Here is a 19,882-nt window from a genome sequence, read left to right as displayed (position 1 = left end):
AAACGGCCATGTTCTAGGTGTACCTGCCGCCATATTTACGAGCGAATTATGCTAACGAGCTGTCCGATCTCCGCTCGTGACCACACGCGCTGTGGGCGGTAATGCATGTGTGTGTAACTGAAGTGTTAATCATCTAGCGCCTTCCCGTTTTTATGGCGAAAACTGGTTATTGCCTCTTGAGATAAGCGCTTCCCGGGCCGTTCACGTCACTTCGCTGTAGCGGCTCGTGCAAGGCGGCGTCCAAGGTGGAATAACCAGGTCTCGCTGAAGTCAGATGACTGCGCCGCCAAGTAGCCGGGAACAGGACGTTCATCGCGACAGGAGAAAATTATGACAAAATAATCGTGGATTTAGTAATATATGAAAATTTTTGCATTGTTCTAGGCATTTAGATTATGAAAATGTATTTTTTTTTTTTAAATTACGTTGTTAGTTAGAACAGGTGCAAGAAAAAAAAGTGGTTGTCTGTAAAGTCGGTTTACGGACGATAGTTTAACGTGACTACGTCATAACAAAACATTGATGAAATGATTGCATACTTTTATGAATAAAATTGAATAATTTTTATTGTATTATCACTATTGTGTATGGATACAAAGAAGGAGTGAAATGAAATCTACAATTTAATTGAAAAATTTACTTTTATTTGCACTCATTAATTCAAATATGTTTAAGTATTACTTTAATGAAGAGATAATTTTAACTATAACTTTTAAAAATGTTTGCTATTTAACTTCTTACAATCTGTGTTATTCTGTTAAGGATAGGACGATGATAGGAAAAGTAGGAAACGAATGGGAGTTTTTCAAGTTTAATGTGCCTCGAAAAAGTCAAATCGATGGTTGTTCCAATCGAGTGGAAGAGAGATAGATGCGGCAAAAGCGTACAATGAGCGTAACGGGACACAGCGTAACGGGACAATTTGCCTTACGGGACACTTTTTCGTGCGCGCAGCCGGCGTTCATCGATTTATTAGACTTTGTCACGTCAAAAAATATATGTAAGTTTTTTGGCTACCCAAGTATCTGTTTGTAAGGTAAAAAAAAAAGTGCATAGCCTATTTTGTATTATAAAACAAAATATTTTGCCAAAGTAGCTTGGCTTCTGGGTTGGCGCTTGTCCGGTTGTTCCCCCGAGGAATGCGCCGCGGCGCCTGGGCGTTATGCAGCCGAGGACGGACTGCGCGCCGGCACGTCAGGCGGGCTGCATGCCGTCCCAGGGGTCGTGCATGCTTAGGAGCCGGCCAGCTGTGGCCGGGTGTAGCGGTACTACGGCGACACAGCCCGAGGGAAGAGCACTCTCGCATATTGAGTATACTTCACTCTTCCCTCCCCCCCCCCTTCCTCAACCACCCATCCTCTCGACCTCCGTACATGGAGTGGGCCGCAGTCCGTGCTATTGCCGCCAGCAAGCGCTGCCGGTGACAAACTCTCCCTGCTTTGATATTAATACATCGAAGTTACTACGTACATCACGTACACGGTGCATAGAAGTGTGTGTGTGTGTATATATATATACACACACACACACAGAGAGTGTCCGTGAAATACCGCACTTTTTTTTTTTTGGATCAGATAGAGAATAAATTCTGAGACGGGAAGTCTTTGCCGATTTTCTATCTGACCCACAGGCAATTAGTAGAGACCTGCAAAATTCGCGGATTCATTGACCTCTAGGATAGACTCCACAGTCCTTTAAATAATCGCGGAAATGACACCTGTTCATTGGGTACTGACGCGTGAGACGTCTCAACTAGGCTGTCCGTAATTCGGCACTTTCTTGGTTTAGTGTTTCCCATTGGCTCACAGTTCCCCGGATAAAATGCGGGGCCAATCGCAGAAGCGGTACGAAGGTATAGTTGTTTTGATGCTAGCCTATCGCGAAATGATACCGCGAATTTTGTATGTCTCTAGTATTAGTAATGAATTAAAATAGTTAACCAATGATGAGATCGTTCTAAGAGGAAGAAGAAGAGTGGGGGGGACTGTGCTTACCGGGAGAGATAGAGAGAGAGAGAGAGAGAGAGAGAGAGAGAGAGAAGCGCTAAGTAGGCCTACTACTGCTTACTGTCTCTCACGGCGTTCCAAGAGTATAAGGGGGCAAGCAGCAGTAAGCGAGCATGTGTGTGTGCGTATGTGTGTGTCTGAGTAAATGTGTGTGTGTATTATTTAATTCTTACACAAATTAGATTTTAACTTCCCGTGAAAAAAAAAGTTTTAGTTACAATGATCAAATAAAGTTTTCACACATATGTTCCTCATGCGGCTAGGTGCTGGTTGTGAAGCTGCGATCCGAGATCGTCATCTCGGATTGTGACGTCACGACAGCCATCTTGAATGAACTCGAGATTTAAAACTGGCTCAAAAATGCTCGTCTTGGGTGAGGAAAACCCCCGATTCAAAGGGGTAAAAAAGTGGGTTGTCTGTAAAGTCGGTTTACGGACGATAATTTTACGTGATAACGTCATAAGAAAACATTGTTGAAAAATTGCATACTTTTTAATTTTTCAAATATTAATTACAGTTTTTTTGGAAATTTAATTAAAATAATTCATTTAAAATATAATCACGAACAATGGGTTTAAAAAAAACCGCCTTAACCTGTTTGATATTATAGATGATTTTCTCGTACGGTGGTTGGCCGGTTCTTGGACGCTCGTCTCAGGCGGAACGTGACAATTTTTCGTACGTACAGCCGGCGTTCATCGATTTATAAGACGTTATCACTTCAAAAAATTTCCCCTCAAGAAATAGCTTGCAAAAAAAATTTATGAAGATACAAAATAGTTAGAGACAGGAAAATATCCCAGATTATTTCGCGATAGTCTGAAATTCATACACGTATACCTTTAAGCTGCTCTTGCTATTGGCTCACTGTTCGTCTGGGAGACTCTGGGCCAATGAGAAACCCTCCAACCGAAGAAGTGACGAATCACGGGGCAAACCAGTTGAGACGACTCACAAGTCAGCAGCCAACGAACTTGCGTTATTTGCCCCGAGTGTACAGAGGACCGTGTAGACTATACGGGAGGTCATCGAAACCGCGAATTTTTTTAGGTCCCTAAAAATAGCTTGAAGAGCTTGTAGCTGACGCCACAGAGTTGTCTCGGCTCGTCGTAGCCACGGGGAGATACGGCCAGTATGTGTCTGTGTTGTTGGTAAGGTTTTCAAATCGCACGGTCGCGCCCAGGGTGTTAATGACGTGAATTCATGCTAATCGTCATGGTTGTATAAAGTATTGCGCATTGTTGTTCTGTTACTATTAATTTCTTTGTAGTGTCACAAAATAAGTGTTATTTGTAATTGAATCACAGAAGGTAATTGTAATGTGTTTTTTTTTAATATTTTTGTATGTATAAACATGTGTCGTCTTATTTATTGTTTTATATATATATATTAGTAGGGGCAGGCATTTTTCGCGAATAAATCTGAACGCCTATTAGACTGCAACAAGGTATACCCGCACCAGGGGTTTCTTCCTTGTGATTGGCTGCCGTCTGCGAGAGAAGACATTGCCTTTTTTTAACAAGCAACTCAGGAGGCGTTTGCTTCCGCACTGAATTACTGCGATTGGTGTGCCGACAGAAGACATGGTATACTCGCACAATCTAGAAACACAGTCGATGCTACAGTGTTTTAACTTATAACTAGAGACCTGTAAAATTCGCGGATTCATTTCGCGATAGGATAGAGTCCAAATACTTTTGACATTATTTTGCTTCAGTGATTGGGCCACAGTTTATCTGAAGGACTCTGGGCCAATGAAAAATCTTTAACAGAAGAATTAGCGAATCACGATCATTCCAGTCAACAGGTGTTACGAGTCGGTAACCAATCAGCAGATGTAATTTGCACGAGTGCATAGAGGATCATGGAGTCTATCCTTTAGGGATTTGAAATCGCGAATTTTACAGGTCTCTACTTATAACTAATCTCGGAATCTTTTCGCGAAATATGCATGGCCCTATATATTACGTGTAACGTTGACATGTTTCATACCTTTAAATGGGGTCCAGCATTATAAAATATATAAATAAATAATGAAATAAAATAATAGCCAGTCACGGGGACTGTCAACAGAAGTGAAAACTTAAAAATTTGTTTTTAAATGTGTAACATGACATCATTTCTACGTCAAATGTACGTAACTTTGCTTACTGCTACTACAGCATGTCGGTGACGCGAACCCATAAGAGGCCACTCCAGTGTTTCAGGGGCACTACGCAATCCGCGTTAACCTCGTAAGATTCAATGCTATTTTCATTTTGCTTATAACTAATTAACCAATATATATTTCGAAATGATGCTTGCTTGATATGTAAGACAGCGATGCTCTTACACTGAAAGAAATTTTTGTATATTTTACAAGGAAAATCCTTGGAAACCCTGTTGCCAAGGATATTACTTGTAAAACTACAAGGCAGAGCTTTGTACCATGTGCGATTTTGCAAGGCTCTGCCTTGTAGTTTTGCAAGAAATATCCTTGGCAACAGGGTTTCCAAGAATTTCCCTTGTAAAAGTACAATTTTTTTTTAGAGTGTATCGAAGCCCCTTTCTTCAAAAACGTGCATAAATTATGGTTTTATTCTAATCTTTACTATTATGCATAAGTGTATTGTCTAGGTTTGAACCATAATTTATGCACGTTTTTGAAGAAAGGGACTTTGATAAGAGCATCGTTGTCTTACATATCAAGCAAGCATCATTTCGAAATCTATATTAGTTAATTAGTTATAAGCAAAATGAAAATAGCATTGAGTCTTATGAGGTTGACGCGGGTTGCGTAGTGCCCCTGAAACACTGGAGTGGCCTCTTAAGCTTTGTACCTACCGAAAATCGCTCAACGAGGCTAAAGAAGTTTTCACTTCAATAAAAACTCGGATGTGACAGCGGGTCGACTCACGCGCGGCCAGGGTGGAGGGGGGGTTGGGGGGACGCGGTGGAGAACTCGATAATGTTCGCCACTCCGGTCTACGTGAGAGGCCCGTCCAGACATCAAACAACCCGCCACTTGGCCGCCAGCAGCTCCCGTACAGCGCACATACAGGGAGGGTCGCCACTCCACGCACAGGTTCACCGCGGCGAAACAAATAGAACACTTCTGGCCCATACGACTTATAGGTAGGGGTCAGGGCAGCAACTAGAGTCTCTGGCACCCGGGGCATGAATGGATTCATGCGCCCCCCCCCCCTCTTTTTTTTGCACATACCACACCAATAAAGCGGGGGGTCTGGGGGCCCTCCCACGGAAAAATGGTGCTATTTAAGCATTTTCGGTACCTACATGTAACAGTTTCTGTGCTACTGTAACTTCCATGCATGAACCCACTAGTAGGAATTACAATGCAAGCGATTTCGGCGCCCCCACAGCTTGGCGCCCGGGGCGTATGCCCCGCTTGCCCCCCCCCCCTAGTTGCGGCCCTGGTAGGGGTAGGCGTTTATCGCAAAAAGGTATGAACGCTTAATATACTGCAACAAGGTACAATCGAACCTGTGGTTTATTCCTCGCGATTGGCGGCCGTCTGCGAGAGAAGTCGTTGCCTTCTTTGAACGAGCCACTCCAGGACGCGTTTGCTTCCGCACTGAATCACTGTGATTGGTGTTGCAACAATCGATATGTACCTGTGAGAAACTCACCCAATAACGAAACACAGACGATGCTACAGTGTTTTGACTTTCATCTAGTCTCGGAATCTTTTCGCGAAATCTGCTTGCCCCTACTTATAGGTAGGGACTAGGGTCCGGAAAAATTCGCGGGTTCAATGCCCTGTAGGATGAACTCCATAGTTATTTGCACACTCGGTCAAATGCCACCCACTCATTGGCTGCTGTCTTGTGAGACGTCCCAACGTAGCAGCCTGTGATTCGATAAAGCTTTGGTTGGGTGTTTCTCATTGGCCCAGAGTCATCCAGGTGAATTGTGAACCAAAAGGAGAGGCAGCACTATTTGTGTTTTAGCCTATCGCGAAATGAATTCGCGAATTTTTCCGGTCTCTAGTAGGGACTGTAAAAATTCGCGTGTTCAACGACCTCCAGGATAGTCTCCACGAGCCTGTGCAAACGTCACCTGTTCATTGGCTGCTGACTCGTGAGGCGTCTCAACTGGGAGACTCGTGATTCGATACTGCTTCGACTGAGGGTCTATAGTTGGCCCGCAGTCCTCCAGGTCAACAGTGAACCAATAGCAGGAGTTGCATGAAGGTATAGTTATTTGCATTTCAGCGTATCGCGAAATGAACACGCGAATTTATCACGTCTCTAATAATTACACGCACCCATATATATATATAATATTCGCGATTCACTGGCGACTGGAGTGTGTCGTCGGAGTTCCGACCCACCCTGTACGAGCTAGTCGGTCCGGGCCTGGCGAAGCTCCTTATAAGGAAGTCGCCCCACGAGTGTCACGTGAACATCGTCTCGTGTGAATCACGGCCGAGGGGGGAGGGGGGGAACTAATATACATAACCATTTGCAACCCCGAAATTTTCCCATCTCTCAAGTCCGGGGATGGGGTAAGAAAGAAAAAAAATATTAATTGATCACCGCCTGTTACCTGTGAATCTACTTAAATGGCGTTTAGTTAGGAGCGGGCAGGTTCTATATTAAGAGCTCGAAATTGAATCCAGGATGGAGGGCATGATAAGCCACTACACTGTAAATATATTTTTTTTTCCTTCTGTAAATGGAACAGATATAATCATATATAAATCACAGAAATTTGTAAATCTGTACATTTACATGAAAACAACTGTATCACTTTAAAAAAAATAGTGTCCGCAGTAATACTGGGTTCAAATTATTACCTGGGCATATATGCTTTGAGTTGTCCTAACACTGGAGACCGGAAAAATTCGCAGATTCATTTCGCGATAGTCTGAAATTCGCACACGTATACCTTTAAGCTGCTCTTGCTATTGGCTCACTGTTCGTCTGGGCGAACCCTCAACCAAAGAAGTGACGAATCACGGGGCAAACACCAGTTGAGACGACTCACAAGTCAGCAGCCAACGAACTGGCGTTATTTGCCCCGAGTGTACAGAGGACTGTGTAGACTATCCTTTGAGGCCATCGAAACCGCGAATTTTTCAGGTCCCTACTAATTGTTCGTGATAATATTTAAACAAATTATTTAAATTAAATTTTTGTAAAAAAAAAATGTAAATAATATTTGAAAATTAAAAAAAAATATGCAATTTTTCATCAAATTTTTCCTTATGACGTTATCACGTAAAATTATCGTCCGTAAACCGACTTTACAGACAACCCGTTCTTTTTTCGTGGAAAATGCCTGCCCCTGGCGGCTGGCTGGCCTGGGCTGCCCCTAGGGACAGGAGTGCGTCACCCTGGGGGGGGGGGGGAGGGGGTAGTGACTCGACTGGCGCGCCAGAAGGGAAGACTGGAAGGTGGTCGACTCACGCACCAGTGCGTGATCCGTCAGAGGGCGGCGCGCGTGTTGGTTTTACACCGCTTCCCTCCCCGCTATCGTGTGTTCCGCTGCCCAACATGAAGACACACGAACGCGCACGCACGCACCCACCGTTCCGTTAACTCCCACCGCGCGCGCGTGATCTTTACAGACCGGAAAAATTCGCGGATTCATTCCGCGACGTGCTGAACTGCAAATAATTGTACCCTCGTGCAACTTCTGCTATTGGTTCACTGTTGACCTGGAGGACTGCGGGCCAACTATAGACCCTCAGTCAAAGCAGTATCGAATCACGAGTCTCCCAGTTGAGACGCCTCACAAGTCAGCAGCCAATGAACAGGTGACGTTTGCCCGAGTGTGCACAGGATCGTGGAGTCTATCCTGGAGGTCGTTGAACACGCGAATTTTTCCAGTCCCTAGCGATCTTCCGTTTCCATTGGTTCAAAGTGAAACTTCTTTACAGCCGGTAGGGCGAGAGAAAAATCACTTCATCCGAGAGTAACGGAAAAGTGCAACAATCAGGAGCATGGAGATCGATGGCGGGGAGGGGAAAGGGGGCTGGGAGTGGGGAGCTCGATGCATTTTTGCATTGCACACTCGCATTCTTACGTATTCTTATTTCTCTATCTGTGAAGTTTCACCTCTAGCGCGCCCATGTGGTTTTTTTTTATCTATCATACTTTCACTTAGGCTTTTTTGTTATCATGATAGAGGTCTTGCTCACTTAAGGCCACCGCCTACCCGGGCACACACACGGTGCGCAGAGCTTCAGGAACAACAACGCGATTTCAAAACTACTCAAGATATCCGAGCGGGGGTCTGCTTACAAAAAGCATTTAAGAGTTCGCTGAGGGCCGAAAAGTACTTTTGATTTCGGATTAATTTTTTTAACTGTATTTTTAGAAGAGTTAAAATGGCTAAAACGCATTTTTTCGGAGTAATTTTTAGGCGTAAAAAAAACCATACAGATTATTGAAAGCACTTAAGGGACTTGCTTTACACCTTTATCTTCATTTCTCGGCCATATAATGTTACGGTCACCGCTCATACGCACGATGAGAAGACTGCGCGCCAGTCCAGAGGAGACACCGCGCTAGAAGCACCAGCGAGCGTCGCACTTATCATCCCGCCTCACTAAAACAGGTACACCCATAACGAGGCGGGCCCCTTAAGAAAATTACATCGCACGCACTCGGAATTCGAATTAGTTGAAACTGCTCCACTCGTACCAGTGGATTCCCACAGTTTTTTTTTTCTGTAACTGAATGTCACTGTTCTCACCAGCATAACTCGCTTGTTTTCTAGTAAGTTACACTTTTACGTATCATGTTTATGGTGATGTCTACCGATTTACCAGCCGGTAGCTACTTGTTAGCATGATTTTCAATCACCAACGTTTCAGTGATTAAAACCAAAAATTCATATTTATAGCGTGCCTACATACATTATCTACTTGATGATGTTCCTCCACTATTCTGCTAGTAACCCAAGTATGTTATATAAATGTTGTAATGCCATTTTTCTTGGGTATTTTAAAACTTATGATTAAGTTTTACAAGTTTACCAAATATAATCAGAAGTTTTTCACTATCATTTGGCACAGCAATACGTTTGGTATGTACCCTAATGTTTGCGAAAGTGACTATACACGGGTTTATGATGTTACACGTTGGTTCGCCATCATTAGGGACCTGAAAAATTCGTGGTTTAATGACCTCCAGGATAGTCTACACAGTCCTCTGTACACTCGGGGCAAATAACGGCCAGTTCGTTTAGCTGCTGACTTGTGAGTCGTCTCAACTGGTGTTGCCCCGAGATTAGTCACTTCTTCGGTTGAGGGTTTCTCATTGGCCCAGAGTCGCCCAGACGAACAGTGAGCCAATAGCAAGAGCAACTTAAAGGTATATGTGTATGGATTTCAGACTAGTGCGAAATATATCTGCGAATTTTTCCGGTCTCTAGCCATCATTGTGCCACATTTCCGTTCATCGATTACTTATATCAAATGCCGTATACCGAAAGCTAAGATGTTAACACACACAAAAACAAAAATTGCCGAATATTGTAAAAACCAACGTTGGCTTCATTGTTTGTCACGAATCTCAGGCACGGTAATTACATATGTATATTTTTTTATCGCGTGGGAAGTGAAGGACGCCTGCAAATAGCGTGCTTCCAGCGCAACTTCGCGTGACGCTGATAACCGGGGTGTGTAATGAGTGCGTATCACGCCAGACTCTTTGTTCGGTTCGCGAGATTACGAGCATTTCGCGAGGCGCCGCGAACACTTACAGTCGCTCGGGATTCCTTTTGATCTCCCCCCCCCCCTTCCCACCCCCCCTCCAATCGGACACAGGCCTAGCAAAGCAGCCCTTTGTTTCGGAATTTAAAAAAAAAATTGTGTGCTTGGGGTCCACGTATGACTGAAGCAGGGGCGCAACAACAGGGGGGGCAAGGGTATTTTGCCCCCCCTCTGAAAGCCTGAAATGGGGGCAAAGGGGGTCAAAGAAAGTGCTGTGTAATCAATTTTTAGATAATAAAACTGCTTAAATAATACCATTTTCCACCTTGAAATACAAATTTTCCCGGGGGAGTACCCCTGGACTCCCCGCTTCAATAGGGGGGATCGATGATTCTTTATAAAAAGTTATATTGCCCCCCCCCCCCTTTGGAAATTTTGTTGTTGCGCCCCTGGACTGAAGTGAAACGTATTGATTTTTAGGTATAGATAGAGATAAATTATTTTCGATCAAACTATCCACATAAAAATTAATGCTAATTATAAACTCAATTGCACAAATCAATAACTATGTTCCAAATGAAAAAATAAATAGATTTTTATATTGTTTAAATTGAATTAAATATGTATGGCAGCGTCAGTCGTCAGCCGTTACGAAAACTGAGAAGAAGACAAACACACGCAGCGTTACGATAATTCCGTAGCATCACTGTTACATCATTTCTACCTCTCCTCTTACTTAAGTCTTAAGTTAATATTGGAATCTGTTGGGTTCACTTAGGTTATGCTAGTTTGGTCTTGTCAGGTCAGACATCAAAGGCAAATTGAATTAGCAAATGCCACAGGTTATAAGAACGAAGTCTGTTGTGTAATCCTGGGTGTTTATTGTATTGGATTGAGTTGGATGGTGATAGGTTGTAAAGTATAAGGTCAAAAGTCAAATATCAAAGGTTTCGATGGGGTGATATATTATTCCGATTAAAAAAAATTTCCCACACAAAATTATTAAGGTACGCGTAAGCTCTTATGTAGATTATCCTTATCACCCCCATAAAAAAAAAAACATGCATTTCGTGTTTCTGCTTTTGGGTCTTGGGATCGAATCCTAATACAATTATCAATTTAACCTCTTAGTAGGTGTAAATTGGAGACGTTCATAACCTCAAATATATTTTTATTTTTAAAAATTAAGAATATCTGACGATTTTTTTCAATGCCATTCAATACATATTTTTACGAGTATAGCGGGATGTGGTTTTGAAATTATTATCTTAAGAGGGGAAAAGGCTGGAAATGTCGTTGCTTTGAGGGAAGGATTTAATGGGGGAACTCGAGATGACATTCATTTACCTTATCTCGACAACCCCTGGCTCGACTCCCAGCTGATAGGGCTCGTATCGCATGACGGGAAATAAAAAAAAGGGGGGTGACCTTTCCACCCTTGCTGTCAGGAAACAATTTTTTTCTTTTTACTCCGCGGCTTTATTGTTGCATAACTCCGGGCTGCGCGGCGCATCAATTCTGCTAATGCAGTGTCGCGACAGGAGCTAAATCCCGCGACGGATAAATGAAAACGCGACATCACACGGAAGGAGGACCGCTTCCTGATTACAATAGAAGTGATTACGTCCAGGCGAAGTCCCGCGGGGGCCATAAATCCAGCGTCCGTAATGCTCGCCTCAGCAGATAACGAACCATCGCTGTCAAAAAAAAGCAGAAGGGTTCTTCGATTTTCATCTGGAGTAGTAATTCGTGTCGCTCATTTGCCGGCGGGGTTTAATTAGATGGGAGTGTGGTTGCCTCGATGCACGAACTGATTTCTATGTCCACTTATCATAAATACTCCTTATTACGCAACAAACGCGTAAAAAAAGGGGGTTGGGTAGGGGGGTTGTCTGTAAAGTCGGTTTACGGACGATAATTTTACGTGATAACGTCATAAGGAAACATTGATGAAAAATCGCATACATTTTAATTTTAAAATATTATTTACAGTTTTTGAAAATTTAATTTTAATAATTTGTTTAAATATAATCACGAAAAATTAGTTAAAAAGCCCGCCTTAAACTGTTTGATATTATAGAAGATATTCTCGCACGGTGCGGTTGGCCGGTTCTTGCACGCTCGGCTCAGGCGGAACGTGACAAATTTTTCGTGCGTGCAGCCGGCGTTCATCGATTTATAAGACAAATATTTTGTTCTAGATTCGTTAAGCCACATTTGAAGAGTACTAGAGACTGGAAAATTGTTGCGTATTTATTTCTGGATGGACTAAAATTGAAACATGTAAGTTTACGTTTTTTTGCTGCTTCTGCTGTTGGATCGCAGTTTATAATTTATCCGGGTGACTCGAGGCCAATGAAAAACCCTTAACCAAAGCAGTATCCAACCACAAGCTCCCTAGTTCAAACGTCTCACGGGTCAGCAGCCAATGAACACGTCTTTCAGAAATTCTAACTCAATACCTGCCTTACATTTGTTGTTGTGCCACTAATAGGCTATGTCCAAAAGATATTCACTAAGAGAAACATAATGGATGTGAAAAATCGCGCAAGTGATAAAAAAATGGGCGCGTGTATGTACTTACGTACGCAAGGTTACGTTATCCGTACTTCACGTAATAAAAAACACTACGTAACTTTAATTTTGCATGCAAATAATAAATATAATATAATAATAGAAAAGACTATAATGATATTATAGTTACGGTTGGTAAAGTATTAATTCAGACAAATTTAAAAAATCAACAAATACTCAGTATTTAATATTAATATAAAAACATTTATAAAATTATTTTATTTACCTTAGTAAAATATTCTAGATAATTTATAAATAATAATGAAAATCAATAAATGTGTCTAATGTATATGCTAATTTGTTAATTTTAATTATTTATTAAATTATAATATAAAAATTTATAATGCAAATAAATTATACATACGGAAACATAACCACACTTAAATAAACACAATTGAAAATACTTACACGTGAAAAGTCTATAAACACATCTGCTATCACTAATATGCAAAATAAGTAACTGTTTTAATGATATGGACCAGTACATGTATAATATCAATCACTAAAGTATAAAATTTAAAAGCTCACATGTATATGTAATTTTTTTTTGTATGTAGCATTTTTTCTTTTACTGTGAAAATTCACTGTCGTCATTCTTTTTTTCATAACGCGCCTAAAGAAATTTTTAATTAAAAAATTACGACCACTTGCGCGACTATTTACATTTCTTAAATTGCAATATTATACTCAGTGAATATCTGTTGAAAATATCTGTGATAGAACAACAAATTCAAGGTAGTTTTCGCGTTATAACTTCGAGAATAGCCGATAAATAATATAAGTAATGAAAAAATTAAAAGAAATAAAACTCAACATGGCGTGTCATATAGAGTCTTAAGGAGCTCGTTCACGTACTTTTCACGTGAGACGAAGGTCGCACACGAACCGGAACATGGACTAGGGTGGTTTTTGCGCCAAGAAGGGTCCCTACGCTTGGAAAGTTAGGGAGGGGAGAGGAAAGAGTCAAAGGCGAATAAAAGAGAACCCCTTCTTTCACCCGGTAACCCTCCCCCCCCCCCCCCCCCCCGCTCCGAGTAATTGCCGCTAATCGGAGTGATTGAAATCAATACGGGTGGAGGGTCGGCCCCTGGAGTGTAGTCTCCCCGCCGCGCACGCGGTCACGACGGGCTTGCATAACCTCCGAGGGAAGGCTACACGGGGATCCCCACGTAACTTTAGAAACACACACGACTTAGAACCATCATAACTGAGGATTTTCGAAAAATTAAATACATAGCAAAAAATACATAGTCAAAAATTAAAACTATCATAACTTAGAAACACGTAACGCCGAACCACACACTGTAGAAACGTCGTAACTTAGAAAATCATAACTTGGAACAGTCATAAATTATAATTTTTTTTTAAAAAAGTACGTAACTTATATCTGTCATAAGTAGGGACCGGAAAAAATCGCGGATTCAATGATCTCCAGGATGAACTCCATAGTTCTACGTACACTCGGTCAAATGCCACCCACTCATTGGCTGCTGCATTGTGAGACGTCCCAACGTAGCAGCCTGTGATTCGATAAAGCTTTGGTCGGGTGTTTCCCATTGGCCCAGAGTCATCCAGGTGAGTTGTGAGCCAATAGCAGAGGCAGCACTGAGGTATAACTATTTGTATTTTAGCCTCTCGCGAAATGAATTCGCGAATTTTTCCGGTCTCTAAATGACTTAAAACTACCATAACTTAGACAAATATAAAGCCGAACTACACGCTGTAGCAACGCCGTAACTTATAAAATCATAACTTAGAAACACACAACTTGGAACCGTCGTAACTTAGAACAAGTAACTACTTAGAAACACACAACGCCGGACCCCATAACTTTGAATCATCGTGGCTCAAACATGCAACTATTGACAGGCATGACATGTGTTTGTTGGTTGTGACCCCGGACAGTGTGTGACCTGCTATCACCGGGAGGGCATCTCGCAGCCGACGAACAGAAGAGCGAAGCGCGCGCCGGACGAGATAACAACCCCTCTGTCCGCGCTTAAGGGTCGCGCAGATTATCACCAAGGGCCGCATCCAGCAATGGACACCACACGAAGACCGCAGGTCCTTCACGACCACTGTCCGCCCTTGCTTGGCCTCTGGGTTTGAGGCCGCGTCGACAGGCGAACATTCTCACCGACGTGACGTTTCGGTCGACCTTTGCAGTCACCAATCTTCAGGGTAGCCGTTACATAACTGAGGTTCTTGGAAATTTTTTCTGCCTTTAAATACGCTTGCTTTAAATACTCCTGCCTTCAAATATTTAAAGGAAAAATAATTTCCAATAACCTCAGTATCCTGATGATGGCGACTTAATGGTCGACCGAAACGTCGGTAAAATATTTGCCTTCGACGCGGCTCCAACCCAGAAGCCAAGCAACTATAGAAATAAAAGGAATTTTATTTACTTATCTGCATGTTAGTGGGGGGGGGGGGGGTTGTTTTGTCAATTTATTGCGTGCAGATTATTTTTTCTTCTTCAAAATTTGAAAAACCAAAATGTTTTTTAATCAAATTAATCTTTAAAAAAAATCAATGAGGAAGAAAACTATCACAGCGGTTGTATGTAATTCTTGAAATTATACTATATTGTATGCACATGTTTATATTAATATTGAAAACTTAGTATTTATTTAAAAATTTTAATGTTATTGAATTTATGCTTTAGGAACCGTATTTATAATGTCACTCCAGTCTTTTTCAAAAATTTTATTTCTATTAAATATTTGTATGCAAAATCAAAGTTAGTTTTTTTTTAACTACGCCAAGTAAGTAGGTATAACTTCTAAAGCGCGTGCATAAGTACATACATGCATAAGTACACGCACATCCATTTTTTTTTGTGTCTGTTTCAGCTATAATTTTTAATTCGCCAACATGACTCTTGTATGCTCCGCGCTCTATGCTCTTCTGTAGCCGGTCTGCATCTGTGCGCGGCGCGTGTGTATGTTCAACTGCGGACGATCCTCTTGCACAGTCACTTCCGCGAACAATGTGTTCAAGGAGTTGAATTTTAAGTGCCTTGACACGGGCCTTTCACAAGCATGATTTTATCCGTAGTTCTCAAGAGTGTAGAGTAGGGTTTCCGGTTTTAATGCAGCCTGAGCACGAAACGTGCAAAAATAAATGCCTTTGTGAGGGTGGGGGTGGGGGGCTTATGTGCACCGGCCTATCAGCGTCCTAGTTACCCTCAGGATCCGCCAGAGGAACTGAGGACTCAATGACAACGCGTCGAAGAAGGTGGAAGCAGCGGGGCGATAGAATTGTATCCCCTTGGAAAGGGTACCTTTCATACTTTTGGTGGTGATAGTGTAGCTAGGTAGAAACTGGAAAGGTACCCTTTCCGACTTCTTGAAATGTTTCGGTTATAATACAAATATGCACTGGAAAGGTATCCCCTCGGATACAATGTACAATGACACTGCAGAAAATAAATAGGAAAGGTACCCTTCCCGATTTCTTAAAATGCATATTATTTTCTGCTTTAAAATCGGGAAAGTTATCCCCTCTAACCTAACCTAACCTAACCTAACCTAACCTTTCCGAGCGGATACCTTTCCAGTCCATATTTGCATTAAAACTAAAACATTTTTAAGAAATCGGAAAGGGTACCTGTCCAGTTTATTTTCTGCTGTGTCATTGTACAGAAAATCCTGAAAGGTTCCCTTTCCGAGGGGATACAATTCAGCCCTCCCCCCCCCCCCCGAAGTAGCGTGGGGGGGGGAAGGGGGGGGGGGGGGCTAAAGGTCCGACTGACCGGCCTGCCTCGCGGCCCCCGCCTCTAGCATGCTCGTAACAATATTGAAACGCGTGCCAGATGACGCTCGGTGTTGCAGGGGGCGTCCAATGGGGGACTCGGGTGAGCCCCGGCGAGCAACCAGGGACCGCGACGACCTGCCCTGGTGCTAGGAGCAGGAATGTGTCCGGCAGGTGGGACCCCCGGTGCAAGGGGGGGGGGGGGGGAGAGAGATATCTCGGCCCCGCCCTAATTCAGGTCCCGCCGTCCGGATGATGGGCCGCGCTGAAGCGCCCCGGGCCCCCCCGCTACTGAATTAATGTATGAGGCGGTGCGAGGAAGCTTCCTGCGGGGAGGGACACAAAAACAACCCCTTCCCCCCCCCCCTCCATCCCTCCCAACATCAGGACACGACCGCCCCTCCCTCTGTGTGCGGGGGCGGGGGGGGGGCGTAGCATGGGAAGTCCTCAATTAAAACAAAAAAAATACGTGTGCGTGGAGTCCGCTCGCGACAGATTTGAAGCTTCTTGCTCGTTATCTTGTCAGGTATAGGAAGCATAGTTCTCTTTGGCTGAGGTCACTGATAAAAGAAAAGTACATGCACGTATGCAAACACTAAATTATGCTATCGAGAAAGTATGCGAGTGTGAAAGTATGCGACTATGCAAGTGTGAAAATATGGCCACGCAACTACGACACGCTTCGCGACCAGGACACACACAAAAATAAAATCCCTAGTTGCGCCTCCGTCTGGTAAACGACCACTTCCCTCCAAGTCACCCTGCTGTCCGCGGCGGCGAGCCAACCACCCCTGCCGAACAACCCTCCCCCTACCGGCAGAGCCTCCGGTCATGGACCCCCAGGAGGAGACACGTGGCTACCATACTGGAAGACTGCCATAACGACGGTATTCCGCCTGGCCTCTTCGAAAAAATTGGTTGTCTGTAAAGTCGGTTTACGGACGATAGTTTAACGTGACGTCATAACAAAACATTGATGAAATGATTGCATACTTTTATGAATAAAATTGAATCATTTTTATTGAATTATCACTATCTTGTATGGATACAAAGAAGGAGTGAAATGAAATCTACAATTTAATTGATAAATTTACTTTTATTTGCACTCATTAATTCAAATATGTTTGTTACTTTAACGAAGAGATTATTTTAACTATAACTTTTATACGTGTTTGCTATTTAACTTGTTCCAGTCTGTGTTATTCTGTTAAGGAGATGTTTCAAGTTTAATGTGCCTCGAAAAAGTCAAATGGGTGGTTGTTCCAATCGAATGGAAGAGAGATAGATGCGGCGAAAGCGTACAATGAGCGTAACGGGACACAGCGTAAATGGACAATGTGCGTAACAGGACAATGTGCGTAATGGAACACTTTTTTGTGCGTGCAGCCGGCGTTCGTCGATTTATTAGACGTTGTCACGTCAAAAGGCGGAAAATTACCATAACGGAAATCTGCCATAAGTTCACAGAACGAGGCGGAATTCTACCATATTTACTTATACACTACAGTGTTGTCGGTTCTCTATACACAAACACACGAATCACCGCGCTATCATGTCTGAGTCGTGAGCTACACTGGACAGAATATTTTTCGTAACCTAAATTAAAACTAAGTGCACCTTTTTGGGAGGTCTAGGTAGGAAAGACTCTTAAGTGAGTCTCAGGCCGAAGCCTATGTAGTTAGGAAAATATTAAAGCAAGATGATACAGGCCTTTTCTTCTGCTTTGGTACCTATAGCCTATGTTTCGCTGTTAATTTTAAGACGATATGACAATGGCCAGCCGGGATTTGAAGCTGTGCTCTCTGGAATATGAATCTAGTGTCTTACGACTCGGTCGATAAACTTCAATAATGTATCTTTTCTCATCTTCAGATTGCCTTGTAGTGATTCCTTATGCTACAGGCGTGATTGTACGATCATTGCATAACATTACAAATACTTAGTTTCAGACTATAGTACTCCATTTAGGCTATCATCACATGTCTTAAAAAAATATTGACATCTAATATTATAAGAACAACTCTTATAATTACGGTCTCCAAAATTTTAATTCACGTCTTTTGAGTATAAGTATCCTGTACCAGTGCGTGTAACTAAGTTACATGAGATTTTGTTTACACATTTACCATGGGTGTAGACAGTATTTGTGAAAGGGGAAGGCAGAAGCCAGTCCCTCTTCCGGAAACTCTTTTACAAAGATAATGCTTGAAAATACATGTTTAGGTTAGTTGACGATCCCTAAGTGCTTTTTGAAACTCCAGCCATTGTTATTTTGTAAAATAATTTTTTTTGTCTAAATAAATCTGGCAACCCTACCTACCCCCCCCCCCCCCCCCCTTATTTTACTACGTTTTTGACACTTATTGTTACAGAAACAGGTTCCTCTTTTGAGTAAGCTTATCTGCACTTATACCTGTGCCTTTTTAACAGAAGTGTAAACAAATATACGCATAAAACAAACAAAACACAAATCTGTTTAAAGAAAGTCTGTATCTATGTGAATTTCAACAAATTCAGTGTAGTTAATGAAATAAAATTTCAACTGGCAAACAACATTTTAAATAATAGGTAATTATTTTATTAATTACACCGGCACACAAAAAAAATTAAGTAGAATGTGCATTTGACCGGACCTACCTACGGGTACGTATTTTGGTCCGCTGAATCCGAATTCGAGGTCTGTTTGACCCCTACACCCTCGAAATTTCGAGAAAACTTCAAAAAACCGTAAAAATTATGAAAATTGGCAGTTTTAATGATAAAAAAATGTTTTGGAACTAAACTAAGCGTGATTTTCATGTATTTCGATCCGCTGAATATGAATCGAAACTTTATTGAGACCACGAGCCATTTTAAATGTGAAAAAATCACACAAAACTCTCGAAAATTCCGAAAAAATATAGTTTTCATGATAAAAAAACTTCTTCTGGTCCAATTCAGATAAAATTTTATATCTTTTGATGTCTTCAATTCGCATCTTAATTTTTTTAGTCTATTCACCCTCTAAAGCTGGAAAATTTCGAAAAAATTGTAAAAAGTACCATTCATAACAGAAAAAAAATTGATTGAACATGATTTAATGCCTAAAATAAATACTCTATAACGTAGATATATCAAATAACTTGAAATCTGTGAAAAACACAAGACATAACAAGATAAAAAGAAAGATAGAAAGAAATGATTTTTTTCGGAATTTTGGAGGGTTTGTGTGATTTTTTTACATTTAAAACGGCTCGTGGTCTCAATAAAGTTTCGATTCATATTCAGCGGATCGAAATACATGAAAATCACGCTTAGTTTAGTTCCAAAAATTTTTTTATCATTAAAACTGCCGATTTTCATCATTTTTACGGTTTTTCGAAGTTTTCTCGAAATTTCGAGGGTGTAGGGGTCAAACTGACCTCGAATTCGGATTCAGCGGACCAAAATACGTACCCGTAGGTAGGTCCGGTCAAATGCACATTCTACTTAATTTTTTTTGTGTGCCGGTGTTATTTTATTAATTAATTTAAGATGTAGTTTCGGACATACGCCAGTATTCATTAAACTGTATGTCATGACAAACCTGTTTGTTTATGCCTTAAGAAGGTAATAGATCTCTTTCCCGAAACGTCGCAACTGTTCTCTTAGGAATCATATACTATGTTAGTCTGCGCTATCATCGTTGTGGTTTTCAAAATATCTTTTTTTTTTTTTTTTTCTCTCTTCGCTGAACTGTTGCTTACGGTGTTTGTCTGTGCTGTCATCACTGTTGCTTCACATCGCTGGGTTCACCTGTGCGTCTCTGTATAGCCGTTTTTTTTTTTTTTAATTTTTATCTGTTAAGTGTCATCGTTGGGTTATCCTGTTTGCCGTTGTGCACAGTAAATTTTCTTTGTAAATC

The sequence above is a fragment of the Bacillus rossius genome, chromosome 16 (genome assembly GCF_032445375.1).
Source record: "Bacillus rossius redtenbacheri isolate Brsri chromosome 16, Brsri_v3, whole genome shotgun sequence".
Classification (NCBI taxonomy): Eukaryota; Metazoa; Arthropoda; class Insecta; order Phasmatodea; family Bacillidae; genus Bacillus; species Bacillus rossius.
The sequence above is the reverse complement of the archived record's forward strand: the minus strand, read 5'-3'. Positions refer to the sequence as shown.